Source organism: Sorex fumeus, unplaced genomic scaffold, assembly GCF_029834395.1.
Source record: "Sorex fumeus unplaced genomic scaffold, SorFum_2.1 ptg000006l, whole genome shotgun sequence".
In the NCBI taxonomy this organism is placed as follows: domain Eukaryota; kingdom Metazoa; phylum Chordata; class Mammalia; order Eulipotyphla; family Soricidae; genus Sorex; species Sorex fumeus.
In genome coordinates, this window is record NW_026606063.1 from 34946946 (window position 1) to 34961401 (window position 14456).

At 38.7% G+C, this 14456-nt stretch overlaps 1 protein-coding gene across 22 annotated transcripts in view; it reads left to right on the top strand.

Annotated features, from left to right (window-relative positions):
* Nucleotides 1-14456, top strand: part of MYT1L (myelin transcription factor 1 like) — a 501918-nt gene that overhangs the window by 80031 nt on the left and 407431 nt on the right. Inside the window, exon 3 of one of the 22 annotated variants that reach the window (XM_056128242.1) lies at nucleotides 6312-6469. The exons of 20 other annotated variants lie outside the window; for them this stretch is intronic. The gene's annotated coding sequence lies outside the window, so the exon portion shown is untranslated. Of the gene's footprint in view, nucleotides 1-6311; nucleotides 6470-14456 lie in introns of those variants that run through there. One more of the 22 variants, XM_056128246.1, reaches the window with a different exon arrangement.

A 14456-nucleotide genomic window follows, 5' to 3' on the forward strand; every position in this document is an offset into this window, starting at 1 on the left:
GTTTTGAAGATCTCCATAACTCTATTATTTTCATTGTGATTATTTTGCCAATATCTGTACCACTCTAATTTATTTTCATTTGGTTGCTACCATAAATATGCTATATACCTTATAATGCTATCTGCTCCATGACCAAATCTGAAAATCTTCATCAGCCGATGGCCCATTCTTAAAAGACTTGAGACTTAGCAATGTAGATAATTCTATTTACTGTCAAACTGGAAAAGAGGACAAATTCTCTACCTTTCTTCGGATCTTGTTAATGACCTTCTTAATTCCATTCAAGTGATTTTATTTCTGTTTAACATTAGAAGCTGATATAGTTATATCCCTAACTCAAGATTTTTTCTTATAATTTTATATTTCTAAAACTTTGTAATCATATTTTATTTTTAAAAAGTCCAGAATTATTAAAAGGAAAGAGGAAGGAAGGAAGGAAGGAAAGAAGGAAGGAAGGAAGGAAGGAAGGAAGGAAGGAAGGAAGGAAGGAAGAAAAGAAGGAAGGAAGGAAGGAAGAGAGTGTAAGAGAAGAGATTGGGGGGGAGAAGAGCAAGGAAGAAATATAGCAAACCAATTTACTTCTACCTAAATATACAAGACTTAGGCTGGATTATATGGTGATTGCTATCAATAATTGACAATGGGAATCTTGGATGATTCTGGGAGCTGTGAAAGAATAAATCAGGATCACAGTATTTAATTCTTGTTATATATTATAACTGTTTGGTAAAACCTCTTTTTCATATGAAATTTTGAGTACTTCCCCAAGTTGTTATGTGATAGCATACACTGAAGTCTGTATAACTATTTATTTATTTATTTATTTATTATTTTTGTTTGTTTTGGGGCCACACTGGATGATGCCCAGCGGTTACTCCTGGTTCTGCACTCAGAAATTACTCCTGGCAGTGCTTGGATGCCAAGGATAGAACCTGGGTTGGCCACATGCAAGGAGAACAACCTATCTGCTGTATTATCTCTCTAGCCCTAGTATAGCCCTTTACACTGTCAATACTTCTTTCATAAATTGTTCTCACTCAATCACCAGGAAATGGAAAGCAGTTCACCTGGTGACAGCTCTGTTCATGAGGACACCGAATCAGGGAAAATCATTTTTCCAGGGTCATGTGCCTTTTAGGAAACATCAGCTATAAGATCCAATAACTCACATTAGTTTTCCTCTTTTCCTATAGCTGCTGCTGGTTCAGTGGATTTAAAATTAAAAACATAAAAAATAGTCGAATCAGCTTACTAAAGCAATTCTCAGCAGACACTAGTAAAATTGATAACCTTTGACAAAGATCAGTTCCCTTCTGCTCTGTGAGCTTATCTGTCTAAGGGCTCTAGGTCATTTGACTATTTCTAAAAAATTTTCCTCCTTGTATATTTTATGTTCATTTTTATATTCACAGTATTGACAAATCTACTACAAAGAAATTAGAGCTCAGGGGCCAGAGCAATAATAGAATGCTTGCCTTGAATGTATTCAACCCAGGTTTATTTCCTAGCACTTTATAGTTCCCGGGCCTGCAAGAAGTGATTCCTGTGCAGAGCTGGGTTTAAGCCCTGGAAAAAGCCACTTTTGGCCCAAGAAGCAAAATAAAACAATAACAACAAAAAGAATTGGAGCTCAGAAAGGTAAATAAGCTTGATCTATCCCATCCAGCTAGAGACATAGATAGACAAGGGGAAAAAAAAAACACTTGAACTCATCTTCCCTTTGAAGCCCCCATGCCTTCTTCCTAGAATGTGATTGCACTTCATTGAAATAAATTATGTTTGTCTTGTTTCCCAGAAGTAAGTGGTTGGCCAGAAGATGGAATTTTATTTCCATTTATTCTAAAGATTTGGAGATTTTTTAAAGTTTTCATTTCCACTTGGAGGATGTGTTTCTACTTCTTAATCTTTTAAATATAATGTTATTTAGTGAAGTTTCAAGTAATTAAATTATGTAGTTACTTGAATCTTTCCTCTGAGGGGAAATGGCTTGTAGTATTTACTGTATTTATGTAAGTTTGCTTTTTCTTCTTGGCTAGACTTTTTTTTCCTGTTCTCCTTATGACTTACTAGAGATGGAACAAGAATTTCTCTTTTGCTCAGATTCATAGGGTCACAAAGTCTGGTGGTGCTGCATTAGGCACACTGAAATTTTTAGAGAGGAAAATTTGCTCTTCACAAAAAGTAGTTTCCTTCTTGATAGACTCCTTATTCATTCTGAAGGTCTGTTTATAGACTGGTTTTCACTTGGAAAGACTGATTCTGTGTTTATGGTGAGATGCTTCTTTGGAGAACTTTCCAGTATTTTTCACTGGACTTTAGTGTCTGAAGGAAAACTTAGATAATATTATGAAACAAATAATTTTAGTTGGATGAATGTCTCCTAGTTCAACACTTCTAGAAAATATTTTTAATATCATACTAAAACCATTTGACTGTGCAACTATCTGTAGACCATCCCAAGGGTTGGCTGAAGTGAGGATCAATAAATGTAACATAAGACCTGATTGGTACCCTTGAAGTTGGGTATGGAGGACAGAAATGGAGACATGAAGGTGGGTTTTCCTTTTCTCAGCAAGAGCAGAGCCAACACAACATTCCTTTTCCTAGTTCAAAATGAGGAACACATTCATTTATGCCAGTTCCACAAACTCGGGTTTTTGTGGAATATACTTTTCAAACAGGGATACTAATCTTTTAAGAAAATAAAACTATGTATTTTCTTACATACAAAACAATAATGAACAACAGGTAGAAAAAATCTAGTTCATATGTTCTTTTAAAAATTTCATAGAAATCCTGAATATCTCATCATATAATTTATTATTATGTAAAATATATTTTAAAGTCTTTGTAATTTTCTAGATGTAATACAAAATTCTGTCACCAATTGATGTGCACAGAGCCTCCATAAGGCAAATGCAGAACTATGGGCATAGGAACAGTCCAAGAGCAGATCTGAATTAATCTTAAAAACAACCTCAACCTTCTTTTTTTTTTTTTTTTTTTGGTTAAGTGCTGAAAAGAAACTGAGATCCAGGAAGAGGGAACACAGACATAATTTGAGTTTGCCAATTTTTTGTGTGTGCAAGGAAAGGGGGAAAGTAATCTGAATAAAAACCTTGACTATGTAATAATCAGTCTATCATTCAAAACGCTTTTTGAACTCATAAATTGTGTTAATGTGTAACCCTCCCAGATTTCTATGCATCAATCATCCTAGAATAAAAAGGTTGCAGTATCCAAAGGATAGGAAAAGTGCCCCAGTGCCAGATATCTGACATGTTGACTTCTAAGATTTTAGAAACAAGGCATGTATTCAAGAACCATATTAGATATTTTAAAACAGTAATCCTAATGTCTTACTTGATGACTTATTTGCTTATGCAGTAACTTTTATAAATCACATTAGCAGTCACTTAGAAGAAACCTCCTAAGACCCTTGAGTTCAATATGACACTAACACAGGTTTAATATCTATTTCTCAGATATTTCATTTGATATGATCAAGTTCATATCACCACACTGTGGTTCAGATTTTAAATGTTCTTACTTAAAATATTGGCTACATCATTTTTAAACTTGGATTTGTTTTTGTAGGGGTTTTGTAGGATTAATATTTTAAATTTTCTTAAATCACCATAATTTGAAAAACTATTCATAGCTGAATTTAGACATATAATATTGCAGCATCAATCCCACCCCACCAGTGTCAACTTCCCTCCACCAATGTTCCAGGTTCCCTCCCGTGTCTCACCCTGAGCCTCCTTGCCCTAGCCTGTACTCTTGTCAGACACATTTATGCATTTGCTCGTTAAACTGTGTCTCTTGATTTCAGTGCTATTGGCCCTGTGGTTTGGATATTTGTTTCTATCATTCCTTAAGATACCTTTGTACCTTAATCCCCAGACTTGGCTCCTATTGCTTCTCATTTGTCTCTTCACTGTCTTTTCTTCTCCCAATACTCAGGATCCAAGGTTGATCTGGGCATCCTTCCTTTAAAACATTGCATTCCCTCACCCAATTATTCTGAAGATAATATATAAATAACATCATCCTGTGTTTTTCTTTATTCTTCTGACTTACTTCATTTCATATGATCATCTTCCAATGCATCCATTTTGCCACAACTTGCATGAGTTCATTATTCCTTACAGCTATGTTGTATTTCATTGTGTGTATATGCCACAGCTTCATGATCCACTTAACTATAGCTGGACACTAGGTTGATTTCAAATCTTAGCTATTGTACTGAGTGCTGCAATGAAGAATGGTGTACAAATATTCTTTTGGATGAATGTTTTTCTTTCCTGGAGATAGATACCCAAAAGTAGAACTGCTGGGTCATATAGGAGTTCAATGCAGAGTTTATGGAAAAAAACTCCATAATATTTTCCATCAGGGTTGGAACAGAAAGTATTTTCACCAGCAGTGACTGCATCTTTAAAATATCATTCCTTCAGATTCTGGGGATCACCTCTGGACAAGCCATGCTCAGGCCCAGGTGACCTCCAGTCCAGAGAGACAACTTAAAGAAATTACAATGCTAGGGATAGAGAAATCAATAGTCATTTCAAATATGAACTTAATTCAAAGTCATAGTTCCAGGCCACAGAGGCTGCTTTTCACTTGTACAAATTCTCACCTGCACATGTATACAGAGGAATTTCAAAACACTGATGATTCCCTTAAGCAGATTTCCTATCATGGTCCCCTAATCAGTAGCAGACTTACCTCAAAATACATAAGAAAAGTACATTCTAGTTCATACTCCAGATCTAGAGAATTAGAAACTCTAGGGGTAGAGTCTGGTAATGTGAGTGTTGATAGTTTCTTCAAGTAAAGGAAAATGAAGTTTGCGAATCTCTGCTCTTCAAAAATGCTGGAAAGACAGACAGCATAAATGTGTTATAAGGGTGTGTATGTATGTGAGTGTGGACTTTTGAGTGGCATTTCAAATTCAGTAAAAGATATGATAGCAGATGTTTCCTAATCTCCGCCTCACTGACTCTTCTCTGATCCTTGGTTCATAGACGACAGAGAGACAAAAGAAGAAAGAGAGACAAAGAGAGTAAATGCTATACCTCTGCTTTTAACTAAAGTTTTGGCTGTTTTACATCAGTATTATATGACCCATGAGTGCTTTTATTTCTCTCTTATGTCCTTTGGTACATTTTATACTGTTATAAATCACTAGTGGTATTTATTGCCTGGGACTCAGTCTTTCCCTACTCCCTTTATGATGTGTTCTCACTTCACTGTAGACTTCTGGATTTCTCAAGAATTATCAAAATCAGGAATTGACAGATTTTATCTGTAAAAAAAAAGATGGCAAATGTTTTCAACTTTGGAGTCTGTAAGCATTTACACAGTATATAAATGAATGTATGTGGTCACATTCTAAAAATTCTTATTATTTAACCTGTGACCATAGTTTATCAATTCCTTGATATAGCATTCCCTCCAAATACTACCATCACACTTACTTTTCTAAGAAATCGAAGCCTGCCTATTGGATCAATAATTTACCTATCATTTGTATTATGATGGGTGGGGTAAAAGGTAAAAATCCCCCCTCAGGATGCCTCAGAAGCATTTACGCCTCTCCACCACATCTGTTTCCAGAGTCTATTGCCATCTGGTTCACGTCTTTGGCTAGAGATGCATGGAAAGAATGAAAGAGGCAATTAACAGTGATCTGTTCATATGGAGACACCTGAAGCAAAACTTAATTCTACCCTGAATCATCTCCCCTCTTAAGAATGTCCACAACTGCAAAACAGATGGAAGGAATAGAACTGTGCTCTTGCAATGAATTAATACACTTACAGTAAAAGAAAGGGTACTTATAACTTCCATCACTTTAGCTGTCCCTCTGCCCTATGTATAGACCATTACTACCCTCATCCCAGTCACAGCCCAGATGAAGAATGAAGGGCAATTTCTCTGACAGGCAGAAACAACAGTATCAGAAACAACTGTCTATAGGTTGCTGCACTGGATAATGCCACTGTGCTATCATAATGGGTATTATAAGAGAGAGAGATTTCTTTACTTGCTATTATAGCTATCTAAATGGATATGTATTACAAATAGCAAAAAAAAACTGGAAAATGACCTAGCCCTTAGTTTTGCAATTCTTTTATGCTCAAAAGATCCATCATTTTGGAAAATAAAATTCTTAATTAAAATCTTTTAAATATCTAGTAGCAAATGGGCACTGATTTCATTATTGTTTCCAAAGTAATTTTAATTTCCAGGGGAAATAGTAGAATTCTTTTTATTGTCTGGCTTCTTTCCTCCCTCCATTCTAGATGGTTCTGCAGCTGCTCTGCCGCCCTGTGGCAACAGCTGCCCTTTTCCGGAGCAGAAGACACGTGTGCAAGGAAACCCAGGCTAGACAGAAAGATGGGGCTTGTGCTAAAACATAATTCACCCCCAATTTATCCTCTTGATAAATTGCATGACCTGGGTAAGTGATGACGTTGGGTGAGTGAGAGAATTTAAAGAATAGAAGTCACCATGTTATTCTAGAAATTTCCTGGGGGGTAGGTTGGGAGGAGATGTAAGATGAGTATACATGAAGGTCATGTGAGAAAAAGATTTCTGAATAAGGAGAATTAAGTTTTGATGTGCCACATCAATTCTTTTTTCTGTAAATTTTCTCTTTCCCAAGACATTTTCACTTAACGTTGTATTTTTGATGAAGAAATTTTTGTTCACATATTTTTTTAGTCACCTGGAAGTAGATAGGGGAAAAACAAACAAACAATTAAGTTGGAAATACAGAAAGAAGAAAGGATGCCATCTGTACAGAGTGTGATATGAAGATGAGAACAAGTACCCATTCTTTTGGAAGGAAAAGACATGGGCCAAGGGCACAGGGAGAGTGACTGTTCCTTAGCCTGGAGGAGAGAAGTGTGGTTTGGGTGACAATGACTAAACAAATTTCCTGAGTAAATCTTAAAGCTGAAATGCAAGTGAAGTTTTTATCTAGGAAACATAAAACAAGGATTTTTCATCCCACACAGTTTAATACCTTTTAATTCTGTGTCTGAAGTGTGAGCTGGTAAGCACTCTAAGAAGTGCATGCATGCATGTTTGCCTATTTAATCCTCACAACAGCTCTGAGAAATAATGAGAAAGCTAGTGTAGATACTTCAGGGTCCCAGGCCACAGAGGCACCTCAGAATCAGCACAGAACAGCACTGAAGTACCCCCATACACACTCATTGAGTGTACACCCTCAACCCTTGGAGAGCAGCCCCTCTCATAACCTCCAGGCATGAGGCTTACTGCCTCTGCTCTTGGCCCAGCACTGGTGGGTTGACTCTGAGGCTCCCATCGGTATTAACCACAGTAATTGAAGAGTTTGCCATGAATCCATTGAGTCTAATAAAAATTACCTGGTTGCTATGGTGCAGTTGGAGAGATCTATGCAGAAACATATGTTTGAGGCTAAGCATTAGCAAATAGCACCACAAGGAGATACACCTAGTTCCCCCCGTGTGAAGCAAGAGGGTGGTCTTCCCTGTTCTCTTCTACAGGGACACTTCTGTTTCTATTATTCTTTATACAGGTGCTGTGAGGTGGGGAGAAGGGTGTTGTGTGTATGTGTGAGCATGAGTATGCATATGTTAGTGTTGCATGTATATGCATTGTGTGAATGTATGCATGCTGTACATTGTATGTGTAGCATGTATATGAGTTGTATGTATTGTGTAGCATGGGTATATGTATTGTGTCTATCTGTCCTGATATTTTGGATCTGTTCCTATGCACAGTGTGGTCTATATATCTGAAGGGGAAAAAGCTGCTTTAAACAATATGAGATGAGTTACTTTCCAGTTTGAAAGAGGTGAACATTGGGGATTGATGTTGGGGGCAATGACAGAAGCAGTGACAGGTGCTATAAGATTGTACCCTTTACCTGAATGTAGGCACCTTCTCTTCTAAGGCCTAGCTGGCCTGATACATTCTCCTCTGTTACACTGTGTGTCTTTATATGCACTTTTGGCACTATTTTTAATAAATGACTTCCCAGTCCCTTGTCTTAATTGCATCTCTATTCCCCCACAGAGCAGTAGATATGACAGTGTTATCAGTTGGTGATGCCAGGTAATGCCATTATGGAAAGGTTCCCTACCGTGTAGCACTCAGTTTTGACTATTATCCAGAAATTTCATATGCTGACTCAGTCAAAAGTCAAAGAATTAAGGAAGCACTTCAACACTTTGCTCAGCACCTTCATGCAACATCGATATAAAACGGCCACATCCCTTCCCAGTCAATTAATACATAACCATGGTGTTCCTTCTCAGAAGCAGAAGGTGCCTGAGAATGAGACCCAAAATGCACTCACTAGTCAAGAAGTTCAAAGGCAGAGTTTTGTTCTGAATTGTGAATGTACTCTCTGGCAATTTCTTTCTTTTTATTATAAGTCAAGTTATTTTTTTATTTATTTTTCTCTTTGATTGACTCAAATTTAAAAGGTGAACAAGTCACCTTTTAAAGTAAGGCCTGTGCATGTTTTTTTTTATTTAAGGTCTTCTAAATCAATTTTCTTGACTGTATTTGTTTAATGAGAATTTAGAATATGTGCCTTAAACAACTTAACCTGAAGGACAGAATGGTCTGGTATATGTTTTTCCAAGTGAAAGAATGTTTGAAAAAGATTCATGGAGAGTAAAATAGAAGGGAAAAGGACATTTTTAGAGAGATTGGCACCCCACAGAGTACACATTCAAAATGCTTTTGTAGGAGAAGGACATGTAGGAAAGGAAAGAGATTTTCTTAACTCAGAGAATATGGAAAGTTATATACCAGCGAACAAAACAATCTTGCAATACATGTTTTTATTTTTAAGAATTTTGTAATCAATCTTAAAATTAAAATGGGAACTTCTATGGTAGGCAAGAGTCATTTCAAGGTAGGTCATTCTGTGGTCATGTGCATAAGATTGACAAGACAGGATGACAAGGGATTTTTGAGTTAAATATCTCAAGTTCCTTGTACAGGTCTGTAAAGCCTAACAGGAATTGTAGAAATTACTGAGGATCAGAAAAAGCCTAGGATGAACCAAATCTTAGCTCGGAATCTGAAACTTAAAGGGAGTGCAGTGAAGTAAGTTTAAACAGAATTAGGAGCCAACTGAGGCATGTCATCAGCCCCTTGGTCAAGTACACATAAGAAACGAAAAATGGCCAGAAAGATAAACTAAGACTAGGTGGGGATTGAGTCTGTCCTTCAAGCATTAGAAAACTTTACCCAGAATTCAAGCTATTAATTGATAACAGGGAAGGGTGAGTTATAATTCAAACTACCTCTTCCCCACCTCAAACACCCTCAATGCCCCCCCCCCCAGCTAAAAGCAGAGTAACTTGAGGAAATTTTTTTGTATTCCATACTCAGTGTATATCTGCTGAGTTCACCATATTTAACATGAATTTCTTTTTCTCCCCCAACTTAACCTGACTTTTATTAGATAATCAAAAGAAGCTCTTGTACTAGTCAAAGGTATGTTTTCTCTAGAAATAAAGTCTTCTTGAGAATGTTGATAGACTCTCATACTCCTCTGGGGAGACCTAGGCATGAATCCATCATGAATAAAGCAGTTATTTTGATAATCTTATGCGAATAACTTATTCATTGAATTTCTCCTGAATCCATGTCCCTGATTGCAAGATCCCAATAAGAAATGTGAGGGTACATTTCCCATGGTGCAGGGACTGAAGGGTTCTGGGGCACAGCTGATGTCAGGCTTTTCTTAAGGTTGGAAGTATGGTGTGGGCTCTGATTGTCAGCTGAAGTTGGGGCTCATGGGAGGAGACTTTGAGAAACTTACAGAGGGAAGTCAACTACAAGGCAGGAAGCAAGTCATGTAAGCAAAGCATGAGAATTCTCAGGCCTATGCCCTTCCCTAGCTCACATAAAAATAATTGACACCATTATGTCTTTATGACAAAGGGGATATAAACTCATCATGAGCAAATTAAAGTAAATACAGAAAATCATAAAAGGAAGATCAAAAGTGCCTCTAAATTCACAGTGAGAGACAACGACTTTTAGCATATCCATGAACAGTCAGCCGGCTTTTATGTTTCACCTTATTGTTTTTCTTTCTCTTGACACAAGAGTCCTTAGAAACATGATTCTAAGAGACTGCTCAAATATTTCATTTTGTAAACTTCACCTAATTTACTATGCTGCTTTCTAATTTTAAACATAGGTTCTCAGGTTTATTTATTTTTTAGTTATAAGTGAATCTGTGATTAATATGTCTTCAGATTTTCATTTGTGTGTGTATACAATGGGCTGGAGCAATAGCACAGTGGGTAGGGCATTTGCCTTGCACACAGCCAACATGGCCTACCCGAGTTCGATTCCTCCGCCCCTCTCGGAGAGCCTGGCAAGGTACCTGTGATGTATTCGATATGCCAAACACAGTAACAATTGTCACAATGGAGATGTTACTGGGCCCGCTCGAGCAAATTGATGAACAACGGGAGAACAGTGACAGTGACAGTGTGTATACAATAAAATATTAAATGGAAGGCAACTGGGTAAGAATCCATGAAGAAATTATTCAGGTTTGTATTTTTAAAAGTTAGTGCCCAACCAGTCTTTTCCCCAGTAAGAAATCCATGGAATTGCCTGAGTCAAATAAGCCCCCTCTGCAGTTACTGCTCAGTCCCACAGCCTTACCTTCTGAGAAACAGTGGGAGACTTTCCCACAGAAAAGTATTACTTAGCAAAGTGTAGACACTTTGCTTTCTAATAAGTAAAAGGTTAGTAACATTAAGTAGCCTTCATCTATGCATGGTTGCAAAGAGAGGATACCCAGATCACTTTGACCCTGGGTTATAGAAATGAAAAGTATGGGGGAAGGAAAGAAACTGAGGTTGGTGGTGCAAGAGAGATGGCAGATGGCAACAGCAGTAGAGGTCAGGTGCCTCGAGCTCATTGTTGGGGTAGAGATATCGTATAGACTCATGCATATACATAAGTGGTATATGTAACATTCATATATAAACTACACAGTCAACAATTTTGCAACATGAGATCTTAATTACAATAACCGAACTCAAGAACATGCATGCCAAGAGGGCAGATGGCATGAGAGGGAATCTGGGGACATTGGTAGAGAGAACTCTACACTGGTGGTGAGATTGATGTTGGAACATTGTAATACTGTGACTCAACTATGAATAACTATGTAAATCACAGTGTCTTCATATTTAATAATAATAAATTATCATAGCCCCCAAATATATCATCAACCTATAACAATAAATCAAGATTAAGAGCAGGTAGGGCGTTCGCCTTACAAGCGGCCAACATGGCCAACCCGAGTTCGATTCCTCCGCCCCTCTCGGAGAGCCCGGCAAGCTACCAAGAGTATTCGATATATGCCAGACACAGTAACAACAAAGTCTCCAATGGAGACGTTACTGGGCCCGCTCGAGCAAAGGTAAAGGTGAAGGTAAAGGCCCTCCCGTCGATCGTCCATTTGCTCGAGCGGGCCCAGTAACGTCTCCATTGGAGACTTTGTTGTTACTGTGTTTGGCATATCGAATACTCTCGGTAGCTTGCCGGGCTCTCTGAGAGAGGCGGAGGAATCGAACTCGGGTCGGCCATGTTGGCCGCTTGTAAGGCGAACGCCCTACCCGCTGTGCTATAAAGATTAGAGACTGAAAAATAAAATCCCGCCAGCCTTTACCTTCTATCAAAGGGCATGAGTTCTTCTGACTGAATTCCATGTACGACCTGTCAATGACTTCTCTTAAGTAGCACTGTAGCACTGTCCTCCTGTTGTTCATCTATTTGCTTGAGCGGATACCAGTAACAGCTCCATTGTTACTGTTACTGTTGTTACTGTTTTTGGCATATCAAATATGCCAGGGGTAGCTTGGCAGGCTCTGCCATGCAGGTGGGATACTCTCTATAGCTTGCTGGGCTCTCCAAGAGGGATGGAGGAATCAAATCTGGGTCAGCTGCATGCAAGGCAAACACTGTACCCGCTGTACTGTCACTTCAGCCCTGCTGTACTATCGCTCCAGCCCTCCCCTAAGTAAATAGTACCAAATAATTGTTAAACTAAGAAAATAAAAGTGAATGTATCCCTTCACATCACCCACATAGACCACAGTAATAGGGGAATTTTTTTGATGGCATTCCAGTGCCGTTGGTAGAAGGACAAAGAGTTGGTAGAAGGACTAGCCTCTACATCCTGGAGGGCTAGTGTCGCTGTGAACCTGTGTTGGCTCCATTTGATACAACCCCACCCTGGCTTGCTCCTATGACCAGTGCAGCAGGTCCCAACACCTCCTCAGAGTCTCAGTCCCATGCAAGTCTAGTCCCTGGACAGGAAGCAAGAAAGTCTGTCTCTTCTCTTAACAAGCAGTAGTGCATCTGCACTGGGAACCTCGCAGACTCTCCATACATGTCTTCCTCACTTTCTTGGTGGCCTCAAAGTTTCTATCTCCTGTGTGGTCAAGCTAGCTCCTGTACCCTGCTCCGTTCATGTTCATTGCCACCTTCAGGTAGATAAATGGGTGATGATACTATACTGGGGGAGAGAAAAGCCAAGAACATTGTATCAGTTTTCTGTGGCTACGCTAACAAATTATCAGACACCAAAACAATGCAAATGCATTATTTTGCAATTCCCTTGTTCAGAAATTTTAAACTCGGCTAAAATTAAGGCGGGAAGAGCTGTTGATTCTTAGAGGCTTTAATGGAGAATCTGGTTCCTGGTTTTTCCAGCTTCTAGACACTGCAGCATCCTTGGCTACTGGCCCGTCCTCCAGCCTTAAACCCAGCAGTGTTTTCCCAAGTGTCTCTTTCTCTTAGAGAAGCTGTCTTTAAGAAACTATAGACTTATAAAGACCCTCTTCCCCTTGCAGAAACCCTTGTAATGACTTTGGGTAATAGAAAAATTTTCCATCTTATGATCCTTAAGTTAATTAAACACAAACTGTGAAGTTCCTTTATTATTGAGGCCCCTTGAACTCATTGCAGACAAGGGACTTGACACATTCAACCATTCAGTTTTAGCTTCTTCAAGAAATAGATTTATTGGGCCTGGAGTGACAGTACAGTGGGTAGGACGTTTGCCTTGTACATGACCAACCCGGGTTCAATTCCCAGCATCCTATTATGGTTCCCCGAGCACCATCAGGATTGATTCCTGAGTCCAGAGACAGGAGTCAGCCCTGAGCATCGCTGGGTGTGACCCGGAAAGCCAAAATAGAGACAGAAAGAGAGAGAGAGACAGAGAGAGAGAAAATGATTTTTATAAAATAGATTTATGGTCACACCCAGCAGTGCTTGGAGCTTATTCCTGGTTCTGCACTCAGGTATTACTCCTGACAGGGCACTGGGAAGCTTGGAGAGGGGTAATTAGGAATCAAAAATCCAGACTGTCACATGCAACGCAGGCACCCTATGAACTATACTATGACTTCATCCCCAGACTCAGCTTCCTAATGCTGGTCCATCCATCAGAGCACAGAGGTTTTACTTTTTGGAATTAGTTGTAGACCACAGGATGAACTACATCCTGTGGTCTTCAAGTGCTACTTCTAGTACTGTACTCAGGGGAACCATATGAGATGCTGGGGATAAAATCAGGGTGGGTCTTATGCAAGGGGAGCATCCTAATCCCAGCAGAGTGTTGTACAACTAAAATGGATTGAAGGTAGAGAGATAATACAGAGATAAAGGTGTTTGCCTTGTACTCAGCTGTCCCAAGTTTAATTCCCTGGCACTGTATATGATCCCATAGCACTGCTAGGAGTGATCCCTGAATGTAGAATAAAGTGGAATGTTGGTGTGCAAGCATTTATACCAAAGAAGCAATAAGGAATATAAATTGACATTTATTAGTGTATAAGAATATTCTGTACTCCTTCTTGCATTCCCATCAAGAAAAATTCTTGCAAATACCTGTCATTTAATTTACAAGTGGAAGCACACAGAAATTTGAAGAACACTAGTAGTCTTTGGCAAAATGTGTTGCCCTTTCAGCACCAAAGGCAGGCACACGAGGACAGATTTCTCATAAAAGTATTTAGTGTTTGATATAGAAGGCTCTTTTTATAAACCAGGGTATTTCCTTATGATCCAAATATATCTGATCATAAATAGAAGCATTTGAAATCATAATCTTGAAGAGTCAGTGAATATTTCATTATGGGGACTGACTTTTGGTGCATCTGAAATTTAGTCAATCAAAAAAATCAGGCTGTCAGTATGTACTGTCAATCTGGTATGTGGCCTTTCTGCTGAAACAGCTGCTAACAAGGTTGCCAATTAGGGTGAATTTTTTTCTGTGATCTGAGCATTTTCTCACTAGAAACTAACTTGAGAGTCATAGTTGTTTCATATACTGAAATGTGTTGTAGAATGTTCAGATGCCAGAAATGGCTTAACTATATTGCTTGCGGCTCCCAGTAGAA